Source organism: Oxyura jamaicensis, chromosome 7 (assembly GCF_011077185.1).
Source record: "Oxyura jamaicensis isolate SHBP4307 breed ruddy duck chromosome 7, BPBGC_Ojam_1.0, whole genome shotgun sequence".
NCBI classification, from domain to species: Eukaryota; Metazoa; Chordata; class Aves; order Anseriformes; family Anatidae; genus Oxyura; species Oxyura jamaicensis.
This window is the reverse complement of record NC_048899.1, coordinates 3,518,337-3,532,447: the sequence shown is the minus strand read 5'-3', so window position 1 is coordinate 3,532,447 and position 14,111 is coordinate 3,518,337.

Genomic DNA, 14,111 nt, shown 5'->3' with positions numbered 1-14,111 from the left:
AGCATTATTCTGTTGGCAGGTGCTCTCACTTTGCTACTGATGTTATTTGCCCCTCGCTTGCCAAGCTCTGTTTAGTGACCTATTTAAAGGTAATTGAGCTCTGGCCTGTTTGATGTCTGAGCAGTAGGAAAAATGGGGCAGATCCCATGAAAAGCATGCTGGACGCAAGCTGACTCAGGAGCTGGAGCACTGTTGCTGCCCTCAATCCTTTCCTGCAACATCAAACTGTCTGTGGGGTTATTTGAGGTGCTGCTATTAAACCGACCCGGAAAACTGAAGGAACAGAAGCAAAAGCAGCTAAGTGCAAAGCCTCACCTCCGAGTGCTTTATGAAAGCTGGGCGTGTGCACGTCCAGCTGCAGCCTGGATTTGCCATGGTCTCACAGCTCCTCAGCAGCAGCAACAGCAGCGCTAGCAATGGAGAAAACAACGTTGCAGGTAGAATGCTGTGCTTGGTAATGGGCTGCTTTGTCTTTCTTTCCTCTCATTTTGGGATTTGGTGTTTGCCTGAAATACTCTGCCTATGGTTCTTCCCCCCACTTAGTAGATAAGGGGATCTGGTGTTCAGCAGCTAATGTGATCCCCACAGCTGTTTGCCATCAGATCTTGCCTACATCGTACTAAAACACAGGAAGTTTGTGAGGCTGGTTGCAGGGACTGATAAGAGGTTTCCTAAAAATTCAGCAGCATGAGACGAATGCCAAACAGAAAACTCTGTGGACGTTCACTTGGTTAACCAGGGTTGTTTAGACACCAAAAGGAACCCAGAGCCTGGCGCTCCCTGGGTGCCAGAAACATTTCCTCAGGCCAATGAGCTTTTTAAACTGTGGGGGGGGATATGAAATCGGATGCAAGCAGTCAGAGGGAACTGACGGATGGCAACAGGCCACAGCACCACCCCTTGGGCAGCTTGTGAGTGCCAGATGAGGTGAAGGATGAGCAGGGATAATGGGCTGGCCTGTGAACATGCTCTTGCAGCTGGCGTTGCTGGGCTTCACCTGCCAAAAGTCTCATGCCTGAAGGCAATCAACGAGATTGGAGTAGGAATGGTGCAGGCTGGTTGCCCGGGGCAGGAGGATTTCCTTTGGCAGGGCTGTGCCAAAACCCCTTTTGGAAAGAGGGAGGAAGATTGAGATCTTATGCGTTTGTCCATATGGTGAGTGGAAAGTCACGTACGGCTCATCGGAGCTAGAGCAAGCCAGCTGCATAGGGAAGCAAGCTTTTCCTCTTCAGTATGGAAAGCCTGGCTGGGGGCGTCACTCGTGTGTCTTCGTTCAGGAGGCTGCTGCCCGCCACCTCCGGCCTCGGCCTGTGCTGTGGGCCTTCAAGTGCCCCTTTCCCCAGCTGGGCGGGGGGCTCCTGGCAGAGCCTGGGGAGGTTTGTGATGGAGCTAGCCTGATGCCCCCTGCCCTTGGATAACTGTTTTGAGGATGAGGTGGATGGGCTACGATAAGCAGTGGGAGGGGATGGGGAACCAGGGGGAAGGTGTGCCCCAGATAATCATGTGTATTGAGGTATAATAGACTTTTGAGGTAGCAGTGTAGTTAAACATGGCCCTTCTGGTCCTGCAGTCAGTGTGGTGGTGCCACTTACACAGCATCTTCAGTGCACCCCCACGTGGGTATCTGACAGGACCTTGCGCTGTCAGGGTCTACCTCTGCGACCACCATCGTCTCCTAGTGTGTTAATTTTGTCCCCTGATACGATTAAAGCACTGCTATAATTGTTTTGTGTGCTGTTTCAAATGTGCATCTCAGAATACGTTTCACAGCAAAATAATGCGTTACAGTGGGGAGAATAGTTGAGCAAAATCATGCCTATTAAGTAAGCTAATAAAGGCCGTTAGTAAGTCTGGATGTAATTAGAGGCGCATGCGATGTGAGACTTGAAGTGAAGAGCCCCAGAACTGCTGGACACAGCTGAACACAGGAAGTACCTCTTGGGTCGGTGGAAATGACGTTGGAGCTGTGTGGTGATGGGGTCAGGAGAGAAGTTTGGGAATTAGAAGCTGTTCTTACTGCATCAAGTTATGACAGTTAAAGCCAAATACAATTAAGTTAGAAAAGCAGGTAAGTGTTTTGTGGTTTAACTATCCCAAATGAATGCCACTTACATTTCTTCCTCACGCTTATTCACTTACCTGTCTGTGTAGAACCTCATCAGAGGGCATTATGTATTCAGAAAGAGGTTTAGTTGTCTGGCACATTGTAATTAATTTTTGTCCAATTAAGGACTGCAGAACTTGGCCTGTAATTAGGACACGACAGTCTGTGGTACACACAGTTGGAAAGTTGCTGGTGAGGGGCTTGGCTACGAAGCCAATGTTACAATGGTATGGAAGTTGTCAGAGGCTGCTTTCACGAGTGGCTCTGAAGTCACGTCCTCACTCGCTTCCTGAAGGGGCTCGAGTAATCAGCCCAGTGAGATGGGGCTGGTTACTGGGCAGTGAGGACAGATCTGGTCTCACAAGTAGCAGAGCGTGTCTTTATGCAGAAGACCTTGCATTGTATTTGCTGCTTTGTTTCCTGGAAAACTGAGCTGCTGGCTCGCTTGTGGGTTTCCCTAAAAAGATTCCGAACATAAATCCATGGAAAGCAGGAATGAGGCATTCTCCTTGCTTTACAGGCAGAGCTGGCATGGAGGGACGATGGCATGCCCGTGCCCAGATGGGTGGTGGGTGCTTGTGAGCCATGAAGTACATATACACAATGCCCTCTTGGGGGCAGGTGTTCATTAGAAATAGACCTGTATGATTCCTGTGCTGCTGGTCTCGTCTGCTACTTCGTTCTTTCAAGGAACTAACGCAGGCAGGCTAAATCGTGGATCTTCCCGCTGAACGCTGCTCTTGCTAAGGGAGAGGTTAGAGATTTGCCCTTGGGTTTTTAACTTAGTTATTGTTTTAATATATCTTCTTACTCTGCTCCTGATCTGAGCTTGAAATCTAAAATAATTTGAAGAGGGTGAGGAGCTCCCAAGTGAAGGTGGCAGTCTGCCCTCAGAAATGAAACCTGCCTTGTTCAAATGCTTCCAGATGACTCAGCCCCAGCAAGAAACAAATTGTTTTAACAATAGATTTAATTAGCTGGTGTTTGTATTCCGGCACAGCATGCCGGGGTCCCAACGCACCCGCTGGTGGACCTGTCTCAAAGCCCTGACGTTTTCCGTGAAGGAGCGCGAGGAATGACTGAAGCGTTAAATAAGGACATCAGTAAGTGTGGTAATTCCCCACGGGCTGCTGGGAGCAGCTTGGAGGGGAAGGCAGTGCCATCTTTAGTGAAATGTTAAAAAGGAATTAAACATGACTAAAATGCAACTTCCAGCGAATATTTGGGAAGATCCTGTGGAACCTTAACTGTGTTATGGACAGTGTGGCTTGTGGTATCCTTCTGTTGCCATTAATGCTCTGAAAGCACGACACTTAAGACCAAACACTTTGCGCCTTCTTCAGTAGCCACTCTGATTGACTGAAACAGGTCAAGAAGCTAAAAACACCTTTTGTTCTAATACCGACCTACCATCGCCGTGATTCCTTATGTTTATAGGATTACAAAAGAACCTCTATTTTAAGAAATGCATGACATGACAAATCTTTGATATATGTGCAGGAAAAAGTGTCCCAGATATGTATGTATATGGGGTGGGGTTTTTAGTTCTGGTGTCTGTGTGTTGTTGTTTTTTTTTTTTTAAAAAACACATTCAACTAAAAGCTCATTTGTGGAAATGATTCATCTTTTCAGGATGTGCCACCTGGGAGAAGAGCCCATAGCCGTAGAAGCTGGCTTCTCTGGAAAGCCAGTCTGTAAGACCGATGCTAAGGGTTTCCATGTCTTTTATTTCTTTCTTTTTTTCCTCCCCTACATATGGTTTACTTCATGTTAGGAATAGCTTTCCTAAATGCCAGGCCTGAAAACGTGTCCTGGGATCTGCTGGTCATTCACGTTTCTGCTTCCCTACTTCCTCGTCCTGTGTCATTACCTCCCTGAAGATTATGCTGCCCCAAATCCCACCCTGTTACAGGGCAGTAGCCTTCGGATGTCAGCCAGCTATGGCAGGCAGCGTGTGGTCAGCGTGACCGTTTTGGAGGACAGAGCATGGGCAAATAAACCATGGTGTGAGGAACACCCAGCAAGTGTAATCTAGAAATGCTGGGACAGACATTCTTCTGTTTCCCCTGACTGTGTACCCTTTCATTAAACTGGGAGGGGGAGAGAAATCGCTGTTTTTCTGAGCATACCTTGCTTTGTTGCCTCTCGGCATCTGAAGACTTCTCCCTTTCAATGGACAGCTCCTGGCCTCTCCTATTCCTGTTTTGTTTTCCAAGCAAACACAAGGTAGGCAGCATCCTAGCGCTGTGCTCGGTTCTTCTGTTCTCACTTGTATTCAGCCTGTGTAAAGGAACTGGCTGTTCTTGTTTTGGCGTTTGGTGGCTCTGTTTGAAAGGGCAGCTTGTTTGATTGCTGCTAATTGGACGTTGCTCTCAGTTTGTTGTAAGTTTGGCAAGATTTAACTGCATGGCTTGAGCTGTTCTGTGCCAAGCAGGACTAAAGCTGAGTATTTTTAGGAAAGTATCAGTATTTTAGGAAAGTATCATTTCTGCGGGTGAGGGAAGAGGAGCAAAGCCTATTATTTGGGAAGCTGCAGTATCTCTACAGGGCAAACCCTCAGCATCTGGAGAAATTGGAGCTTCTGGTGGGGATATGGCTTGCTGAAAATCTGCTCAGTTTTGGCCAAATCTGGCCCAGCTGCTGCCCTGGAGGAAGCAGTTCTGGAGGCAGTCTGGGCAGCAGAACCTTCTCCTGTAGTAGTGACACTAGGATGGTAATATCTCTTGTATCCTCTGTGTCTTTCTCAGAGCCGTTCTAGCATCCTGAATTCATGCAGAGGCATAGGAGAGTAATGAAGCAAGGTTTTGTCAGTAGCTGTCACATGCCGAAATAAATAACTCCAAGCAATATAACTGTGTTCAATTTGGGTCTGTTTGTGCTGGCCATACCTTGCATTTACGTGGTGGAAACTATTTCTAAACGTTAAAATTTAAATTAACACTTGGTCCTGCAGGCTAAATCTGTTACCAATGATAACATTTCCACTGTAGTTTGTTTTGTAGCACCTCAAGAAAGGCAGCTGATTGGAGTGATTTATTTTCATTCTTAGGGGGTAAAAAATGCCTTCAAGCTTTTGTGACTTCCAGAGGAAAAAATAACCAAAGTGTTGGGCACACGGTACCTGCAGTCATGGAGACAACTGAAAAACTCTCTTCACTTCCCCGACTGGTTTTTGCTACAGGATGCAGAAATAAGTGTCTCTCCTGTGTGGAAGCACTAACGGTCCCAGTACGCTTTCAGAGGTTGGTCTTGGTCACCCTATAAGACTCAGCTAACCGATGAGGTTGTGAGGAACCACTAGGGCACAGGAATGGCATGAAGACCCAAGAGCTAACGTCAGTAGGGAAAAAAATGTCACTCTGTGCATTCTTTGCATGCTGGCAAAGTGTCTGCTGGAAGTGGGTTCATGCCTCTGCCTTTTTTTTTCCTTTTTTATATTCAAGTTACATTACTATTATTATTTTGAGAGTAGTAGTCACTTTTTCTTGAGGAGCAGATCTAATTCAAAAGTAACCACTGACTTACCTGCATAGCAGTTAGCTGGAGAGACCAACATGGCCTATGTGGTCTGTTCCTTCCTAGCATCACTCTCCTCGCGTTCCTCACAGTCCTAGGTGGGATGCATAGTTCCCTTGCAAACTTTATAGCTCCGCTTTCTGAGACGGATTATTTTGGGGAGAGCTACTGGGTCAGAAGTGCTCAGGAAAAAAAAATCTGTTTAGGAGATAGTGATTTCTTGTGTTTTCTTTCCCTGACTTTTCCTACTAGGACAACACCCTTCGCTCATCTAATGAAGGGGGATTTTCCAGCTAGCTCCCTTTGTTTTCACCTTGGATATTCTTTCATTGTCTCCTTACTGGCAGACAGCCTCTGGCTAAGGAGAAGCTGCTGTTTCTCCTCTCTGAAATTCCTCTGTAGCTCTCAATGGCAGCCATATCTGATAGGTCAGTCCTGCTGGCTTGATTGTAAGGTGCTGATCAGGTATTTCTGCCTCAGGCATGGGTAAAGGCCTCAGATTACAAAATCTTCAATCGTTCTGCTGCCAGAGTTTGTGGATTCCCTGTGACTGCCCGGTCGGGCGAGCTGATACCAATGCTTTTCAGGTGGTGTTTGCTGCTTGTAACCCCTCTCCCTGCTCTGTTCCAGGAGAAGCCATTTTTAGGCACTCTCGCTTCAATTTTCTAACTCACAAAATAGACCACTCTGCCTAATTACACTTAATGCTCCTGTGTGCATAATTGCCGGTGCCCTAGCAGGAGCCAGGTGAAAGTGTGCTGCTTTGCTTCCTCCTCTCTTTCATTCGGGACTACATTCACGGCAGCTGGATTTCCTGGCCCAATTTTGCCTGCACATATGATTTGGAGTCCTTTTTGTGGCGAACTGAGGATCTTTTCCTGCCCCATTAGCTCTTCCTTGCGTTAAACAGGGACGGATCCCAACGGCTGGGCTTCCTGAGGTAAATAAGGAAATGTGAGCACCCTGTCTTTCAGGCTCCTCCGTCACCGTGTTCCTACGCGTGCCCCATGTTGGGGCAGTGCCTTCCTCTGGGGAAGAGAGAGGAGATGGCTTCAGCCGTGCCAAGTCCTACGCCCACGGGGTGCCTCTGAGCAGCCAGGCCTGCCTGCCACCTCTGCCGCAGGCCTCTCCTCGCCCCCAGGCCGCTCTGGGCACTGTGCCTGGGAAGTGACATATCTTCTAGGTGGCCACTGCTGCTTGTCTTACTCTACCCTTCGCAGAAACAAGTGTGCAAGGTCAGAGCTTTGACTGCAATCTGCAAGAACTGATGTCTGCATGGATGTCAGGTGGACGCTGTCTTCCTGTGGGTTTCTACCTCTACACACACAGCCACCGCAGGAGGTCGCAGCCAAGTTGCCTGTTCAGGGGCTGGTAAGAGCTCAGCTCTTCTCTAAAGAGTTAGCAGAGAGCAGCTTCCTCGCTGAGGGCATTCTCACTGTTTATAAGATTTATTTATCTACCATGTTCTTGCAGGAAGGGAGAGAAAGAGGAAAATCTAGGACAGGTAGGTAGCTTTAGCAAGTATCAACCTCTTGAACTGAAAACAAGTTCATCTTTATCTCCTGTTCTCAATCTCTGAACCTTCACCAGTGACCTCTCTAACAGATCCCCAGGATGCCAAATAAACATTAGGTTGGGTTTAGTTTATTCTGCAGAACTACTTGCAAAATCAATGTGTTTTTTCTTTTTTTTCTTTTTTTTTTTTCCTTACTTAAGCTAGAAATAGGTCAAGCAGCAAACCAGCATTTCTGAGGCACCCGTGAGTGACTTAGGTGTAGGTGTATTTCAGAGGTGGCCTCTCACTGGGGTTCATGTTCTCCTCCTGCCTAAATCCCCACAACTTCCTTTTGATAGAAGAAGGAGGAAGTGAATTGTTTGCCACAGAGAAATGAAACCATTTACATTTCCTTGAACAAAGGCAGTAGGTTTTTCAATAGAAAGTATACTTACTACACCCTCCTTTGATGCACTAAACAAAGCTTTGGTTCTTCGTCTGTCTGCTTCGTGCTTGGAGCCCTAGTCCTCCATAAAGACCACAACCTTTCTGGCAACCTACAGCAGGTGACCACCTTAGTGCAAGTAAAGTAAGGAACCTGCATTATATGATGTTACTTTGGATCACATATGGAGTTGTCAGCTCTCTTTTAAGTCACAGGTAAGTTAATTTGGTCACAGCGAGACAGCAATATTCACAGTACTCCAGGTCCCAATTTTCCTGTTCAGTAAGTTTGTCCCACTTAATTTCCCTTGGAAAAATCCTTGCCTCAGTGACTGGTTTGATTTTCTGCAGATCTTTCAGATCTTTGCTTGGTTGTGGTTTGTTTTCTTTTAAATTATTGCAGACCCCTGTATCTGCCTTTCAGAAACAAAAGGGGGGTCGTCAGTGTACCACCAAATGGACGCTGTTCTCCTGAGAAACTTGTAGATCTTCACTAAGAGAGGCTGTGCTGGATTTGGTATGTTGGGGGTGTTTCAGCAGCATTTTCCCTGACAGAGCCTGTAATAAAGTGCTGCAAGGCTTTCACAAGCCGTCACTGCCATGGAAAAATAGAGGTCTTTGTTTTCATGTGCACCATGTGCCATGCTGAGTGTGAAATCAACCTTTGAGAAAGCACACAGAGCACAAAGGTGACAGTCCACACATCACTCGCTATTGCTCTTAATTGCTAGGGCAGCAGAGGAAGAGTAATTAGACACGTGTGGTATTCTATTTTCCATTTACATTGCAACCTTTCATATTGAACTGGCTTCTCTGGAAGGCTTAGCTCTTGGAGCTGAAACCTGGGAGAAACCAGGCTGCTGCCACTAATGTGCGTGGGCTCAGGAATGCTGACATGTTCTTCTCTTTGTTTCCTACGAGTGGTCAAGTCAAATATCAGAAGTAATTCGTGGGCTTTCTCCAGCCAAGGTCATAGGAAAGCTTTTATTTATTTATTTTTAAAATAACCCCATCAGCTTGTTTTGGAAAATGCAAATGCGAAACCTGCTCTGTCACAGCATTTAAATGGGGGCCGCTCACAGAGGAAAGCAAAGAAAGCCAGAGGTGGGAAATGGCATTGCAGAGCTTTCAGTTTGTGCATGGCTCTGTATCCCTGGCGATCTCTCAGCAGCGTAACTGCTGCAGCAAGCCTGGCAGCATCATTTCCTCATCAGCCTCCTCACTAGGTCCTGGGAAGAGCTCAGAAGGCCCTGCTCAGATGCCACCTGTTGTGCTCATGTCTGTTTTCTCTCTTTCCACCTTAAGGTCTCTTTTAACATCTCCGTGTTGATTGCTGCATCCTCTTTCCCTCTTGCATCCTAATATACACAAAATCTCCCTCCAGCTCAGACAGTACTCAGCTAGGCTGAGCTTCCTGCTGTGTGACCTTGTCACTTGTCCTCTTCTTGAATTCCTGCGTGACCAAGGTCACCCTTCTTTTTGCTTTCAGGGTCTTTCATGGGTCAATGCATAGGAGTCTTGCTCCCATGTGTTTCCCTATGATCTGGCATTGTCATCTCCTATTCCTCCACAGTATCTCTGATTTTTTATTTTTTTTCCCCCCTCATTGTGCCTGCTGTACTACTCCGTCCTTTGCATGCTTCTGTAGCAGCCTCTTAACAGCTTCAACCCCCTGAAAATGCCTGTGGCCTTTCTCAGACAGGGCAGCTGTTTGTATCTTCAACACTTACAGGGAATTTGAACCAGCATTTAAGCAGAAGCCAGCCTGGGTGAAATAAAAAAATGACTTGTATTTTTGCAAGCTGAACTGACGTATGGACTTGCGCAGCTGCACTCAGTTCTGGAAGCTTGGAAAAAACTTGTTCAGCCTGGGAGCTGGAAATACAGGATGCCTCGTGGTGGAGCATCTTCAAAACTGGTTTGATTTGTATGCAGGTCTGACATTTATCCGGACTGAATCGCGTCACCCAGGTGTAATGCTTTTGGAAATCACTTTTTGGAACCCCCTTCTTTTTTCTTTCCTCCCTGTGTGCTGTCTGGACCCCATATCCAGTGACATCTGACCTGCACCTCTGTCTTGGAGCTTTCCCTCAGCGGTGAGTGTGCTCAGAAACACCTACTGCTCTGCAGAGCACACTGGTTATACCCGACGGACCTGGAGCTGTCCTTGAGCAGAACTTATTAGGGTGAGTTAGCTTTGGCTCAGGAAGAAAACAAGCGTGCTCATTGTGGATCCCAAATGCTTGGCAGGGTCAGTCTAATATCGCTTTCTTTTTATGGAACCTGTAGGCTGACTTTGCGAAGAAAATATGCAAAGAAAAGAGCTTTTACCCACTTGTATTGCTAATGATGGTTATTATGGCAAGCACAAGGAACAGGCAACCCAGAATGACATCCCATTGTGATGCGCAGTGCATGAACACAAAGCATTACACCGTCCTTGCTTTATATTACAGTCTAATTACAGCCTGTCATAGTCAACAAACCATTTTTCCCCTAAGAAATAGAAACCACACAGACTGTGTGTTATACAGGCTAAAAAGATGCTGGGAGAACTGAGGAAAAAACACAACAACCCGGACTTCTCGTTTATGATGCATTTTCATTGGTATGTATAATTTACCTGTTCACTACAGGACAGTTATTCCCATGCTGACCCACAGGATTTTAACAAAGGGTAGCTGTGGACTGGCAACCTCCTTCAAACTCCTACCTAAAGAAAGATGTTAGGCTATGATAAATAGTTGTCTGAACAGTTTTGATTTTTTTTTTTCTCCTGAAATGAGAGAGATTTAAATAATAATAAAGTTTGTACCACATGTTGTACGTATATGATGTGTGTTTTGGAAGTGCAGCCCAGTGTTTGTGCAGAACAATGTGTTTGAGCCTAAAGGAACAATCTTAAAGTGCCAGATTACTGTGATTTGATAGGTTACAACACTTGAGCGGAGCCACAAAATGAGACCGTGTTGCTGCTAGCTTGGTGTTTGTGTGAGTGCTTCAGTTCGTACTGTGTGTCCTGGTCTTCTGCAGGGGGAAGAACAAAAGGTGCTGCTTGCTTGTGAGCCTAGAGCATGAAGGAAGAGTCTGACAACAAAGCTTTGATGCAAGTGGAGTGCCTGGGGACAGAGGGGAGGCAATGGGCAAATATTAGCAAGGAGGTGTGCAAGGGGATGCTCTGAAAGGCTAAGATTTTGTGCAAGTTTGTAAGCTCAATCAACCACAAACACTTGGGGAAAATCAGCTTAGCAGAAGAGTCAGCAAGCTTTCAGCAAAACCAAACCAGCAAGCCCTGGGAGAGCCAGGCCTTGTGTTCATCTTCCCTGTGGCATCTGCAGCACTAGGGCTTGTAACTTGATGCGCCGGAGAGATTTGTGCTGCAGCTCCCTTTATTGGTCCCTGCCATGCAGCAAGCAGGTCAGCTCTTAGCCTGCACTTCCCTTGGGACTTGTTCATCTGAAGCTGGGGGGGATATTTGCTTTGCCATCAGCTCCACAGCCTTTAGAGCAGGTTCTGAAGCTTGCATTCAGCCTGCTTGACTCCAGCTATGTTTCTGAAGCATAACGTTTTGTATTGGTTTCTTGTTTCTGATGGCTGTGAACAGTCTTGTATGAAACATACTGCTGAGGGACTTGAGTTTGAATCTGTTCTGAAATAATCTCAGAAATACGTGAATGAAGGGAGGTGCTTTTCTGTTCCCTCGTGGCGTGGCAGTGTGACAAGATGACAAGCAAAGCTCTCACAGTTGAAGTTCCTATGTACGGTCTCCTCAGCTCTCGCCCACCAGAAAAAAGGAGGGTGAGGTGCCACCGTGGTGATGGTGCTGAGCTGGAGTGGGCGAGATGGAGAATGCAGCATCGGGGTATGTGGACAATGCTCTCCTTCCTCCCCTTCTGAGGAGAGGCAGATGGGGACTCACGCCCTCTGCTGTATCCCCACAAAAACGTTTGTACTGCTCTGGTTCCAGGTCTCTCTCCTATCCTTACTGAGTAAATGATGTTAGCTTGTTACGTGTGCCTGAACTGGCTTTTAATTCATAGCTCACTGAAGAGAGAAGAAGTAGTTGAGAAGTCAAGAATTGGCTGCTGTTTTTTAGAAAAAAAAAAAATACTTTCAAGACAGTAATCCTTTTGTATGGAGATAAATCGTGCTAAGCGACATTAAAAGGAAAACAATATTTACTGTGAAAGCACAACCTCTGCAGAAAACAAAGATATTGTGATACTACAGAAGGAAACGATGGTGGCTCTAGATCAGCATCTTTCCTGTTTAACCCCAGTGCCAGCTGAGATGCACGAGCCCTTCTCTGCGAATAACCAAGTAAACTAAAGTTTGCCAAGAAAACTATGTGGAGGTGACCGTGGAGGAAAAATGACTTCATGTCTTTGGATTAGCAGTGTAAAATGGCAGCTGATGAGCATGCAAATCACACAACAACAGCATTCAGCATACACATGTTGAAGGTTTAAGTGCTAATTACTCTTCCAGTGGGGGGGGTGGGGTGGGGGGAAGAGGTGATTGTTCTAGGCAGCCTTTAAAAGGAATTGAAGAGCTGCTAGGAAGCTAATGGTCATAGCTGTAAGTCACGTCTGATTCAGCTTTCGTGTAACTTGGAAGGAATGCTGGAGAACATCCTCTCCAAGGAAAGCTTAGAAAGAGCTGGAATGAATCTCTTGAAGAAGGTCAAGAAGGCATGGAGGTAGACTAGCTGTTGGGAAAACTGTCTTGGAAGTGAGCTCAGGCAAGTGTATTTAACTATTTCCAGTCACTGCTTAACAGCAAGTAAGCCCCAAAGGTGCTGACAAGTCTGGCTTTAAGGGCCCCACACTTTAAATGATGGAATAGAAGTTTGTTTCACTTCTTTCAAACTGATGGAAGTTTCTTCTCAGCACCTGTGAATGGACTTGTGTTACCTTCATCGCCACTGAAATCCTGACAGGCTTTGTGAATAATTAACGTTGCACTGATATCTATAGTATCTTCTCTCCTGAATTTAGGAAAAGCTGTGGTGCTGTTAATTAGGCAACAAGACAAAGCTATGCAGGTGTTAGAGGCAACCTAAAGGAGACTTTATTTCCAACCTAAATAATTTCCTTATAGCTTAGCCGTTTTATTTGGTTGTTTCCATTGTTCAGCAGCTTTGCTGTGGGTGCTGAGGGTATGATGTGGAGGCGGTCAGGCCAGAGCTGATTTGGTCACTGACTGTACTTGAGGGCTGTCGTCACCCTAGGGTCAACAGAACACTTCAGAAGCGTTTTCTGAGGGTGAACTGATGGCGAATGGGGTGAATCATCCACCCAGAAGGTCAAGAGGTGACTCATGCTCAGCAGCATCTTTCCAGGAACAGCATGTGTGTGCTCTTCTTCCTAACCACGTGAGATTTACGCTGCTGGTGGGCCCGTGGAAGCGGGCCCGTGCCTGGGGGCCTGGTCCTGACAGGCACCCAGCTCTGAGCCCGCTCTGCGGGGGGAACAGCCAGCCTGATTACATGGCTGCATCTTCATGGCTGGCTGATCTGAGGAGCAGGCCAGAGGCTGGGGTCGCTGGGCTGCCTCCTGGTCTCTCTGAGGCCTCCGGGGTCCTGCCACACGTGGTGGTGGTGGAACCAAGGCCTTCCTGCTGTTCCCGAGCCACCCGCATGCCTGCTCTCTGTGTCCGGACGTTGGACTGATTAAGGCTGCTTGATTCCGTAGTGTGAGAGCGTAATGCTTCCCTTGTGCTGTAGCTGCTTGGCCTGGTGAGCTTATTTCCTGAGGTGTGTTTACATCAGCGATGAGGCTGTGTGTAAATGGCTACTGAGCTTTCTGTTAGAGGTGAAATAAAAGAGCTGCCGACCAAAAAGAAATCTTGATGGGAAGAGAAATGATTGATCTTTAATCATATTTAATTGTTTCTAAGTGGTATTTCCCTGCTTGTTCCTGGAGCTCAGCCACAGGCTCTCCAGCATGCACAGCTGTCCAAAGACAACTGATAAAGAAAACCAGGTGGAGATTATTTTTTTTCCTCTTCCTTTGTCTTGTTTTTTGAGCAGCACAGCAAGGTGACCTGGCACTTCACTGCAGGTGGCTGAGCGCCCAGGCAGACTTTGGGCGCCAAGCTCAGCGACTCAGGTATCACCTCCTAAAATCAGCAGTGGTTTCTGTCGCAACATAACTGTGAATCTCCTTCCGAGAAGCCAGTAAAGCAAATCCTACACAAACAGTGCTTTCTGTTGTTTCTGACATTCCACGTTTCAGTGGTTTGCAGGTATAAGCAATGTATTTCTGCGAGGCCTTGGCAAACACAGGGTAGCTCCTAAGAGGGCTTCTGCGTTTCCCTGTGTGTTCCTAGGAATCAAGTTAGGAGTGAAGCTGGAGGCAGCAGAGATGCAGGGTAGGCTAGATCAGTGAGACAGCCCCCTCTGCCTGCTGCAAGGCAGCAGCAGCCCCGAAGAGCCTCTGGGCTTCCTTGCAGAAGTGCTGCCTCCAGCTCCTTGCAGAGCTTCCAGGGGGGCGAAGGGATTTCAGAGCTGAGCAACGCATTGCTCCAGTGCCATATGTACTCTCTCTTTTT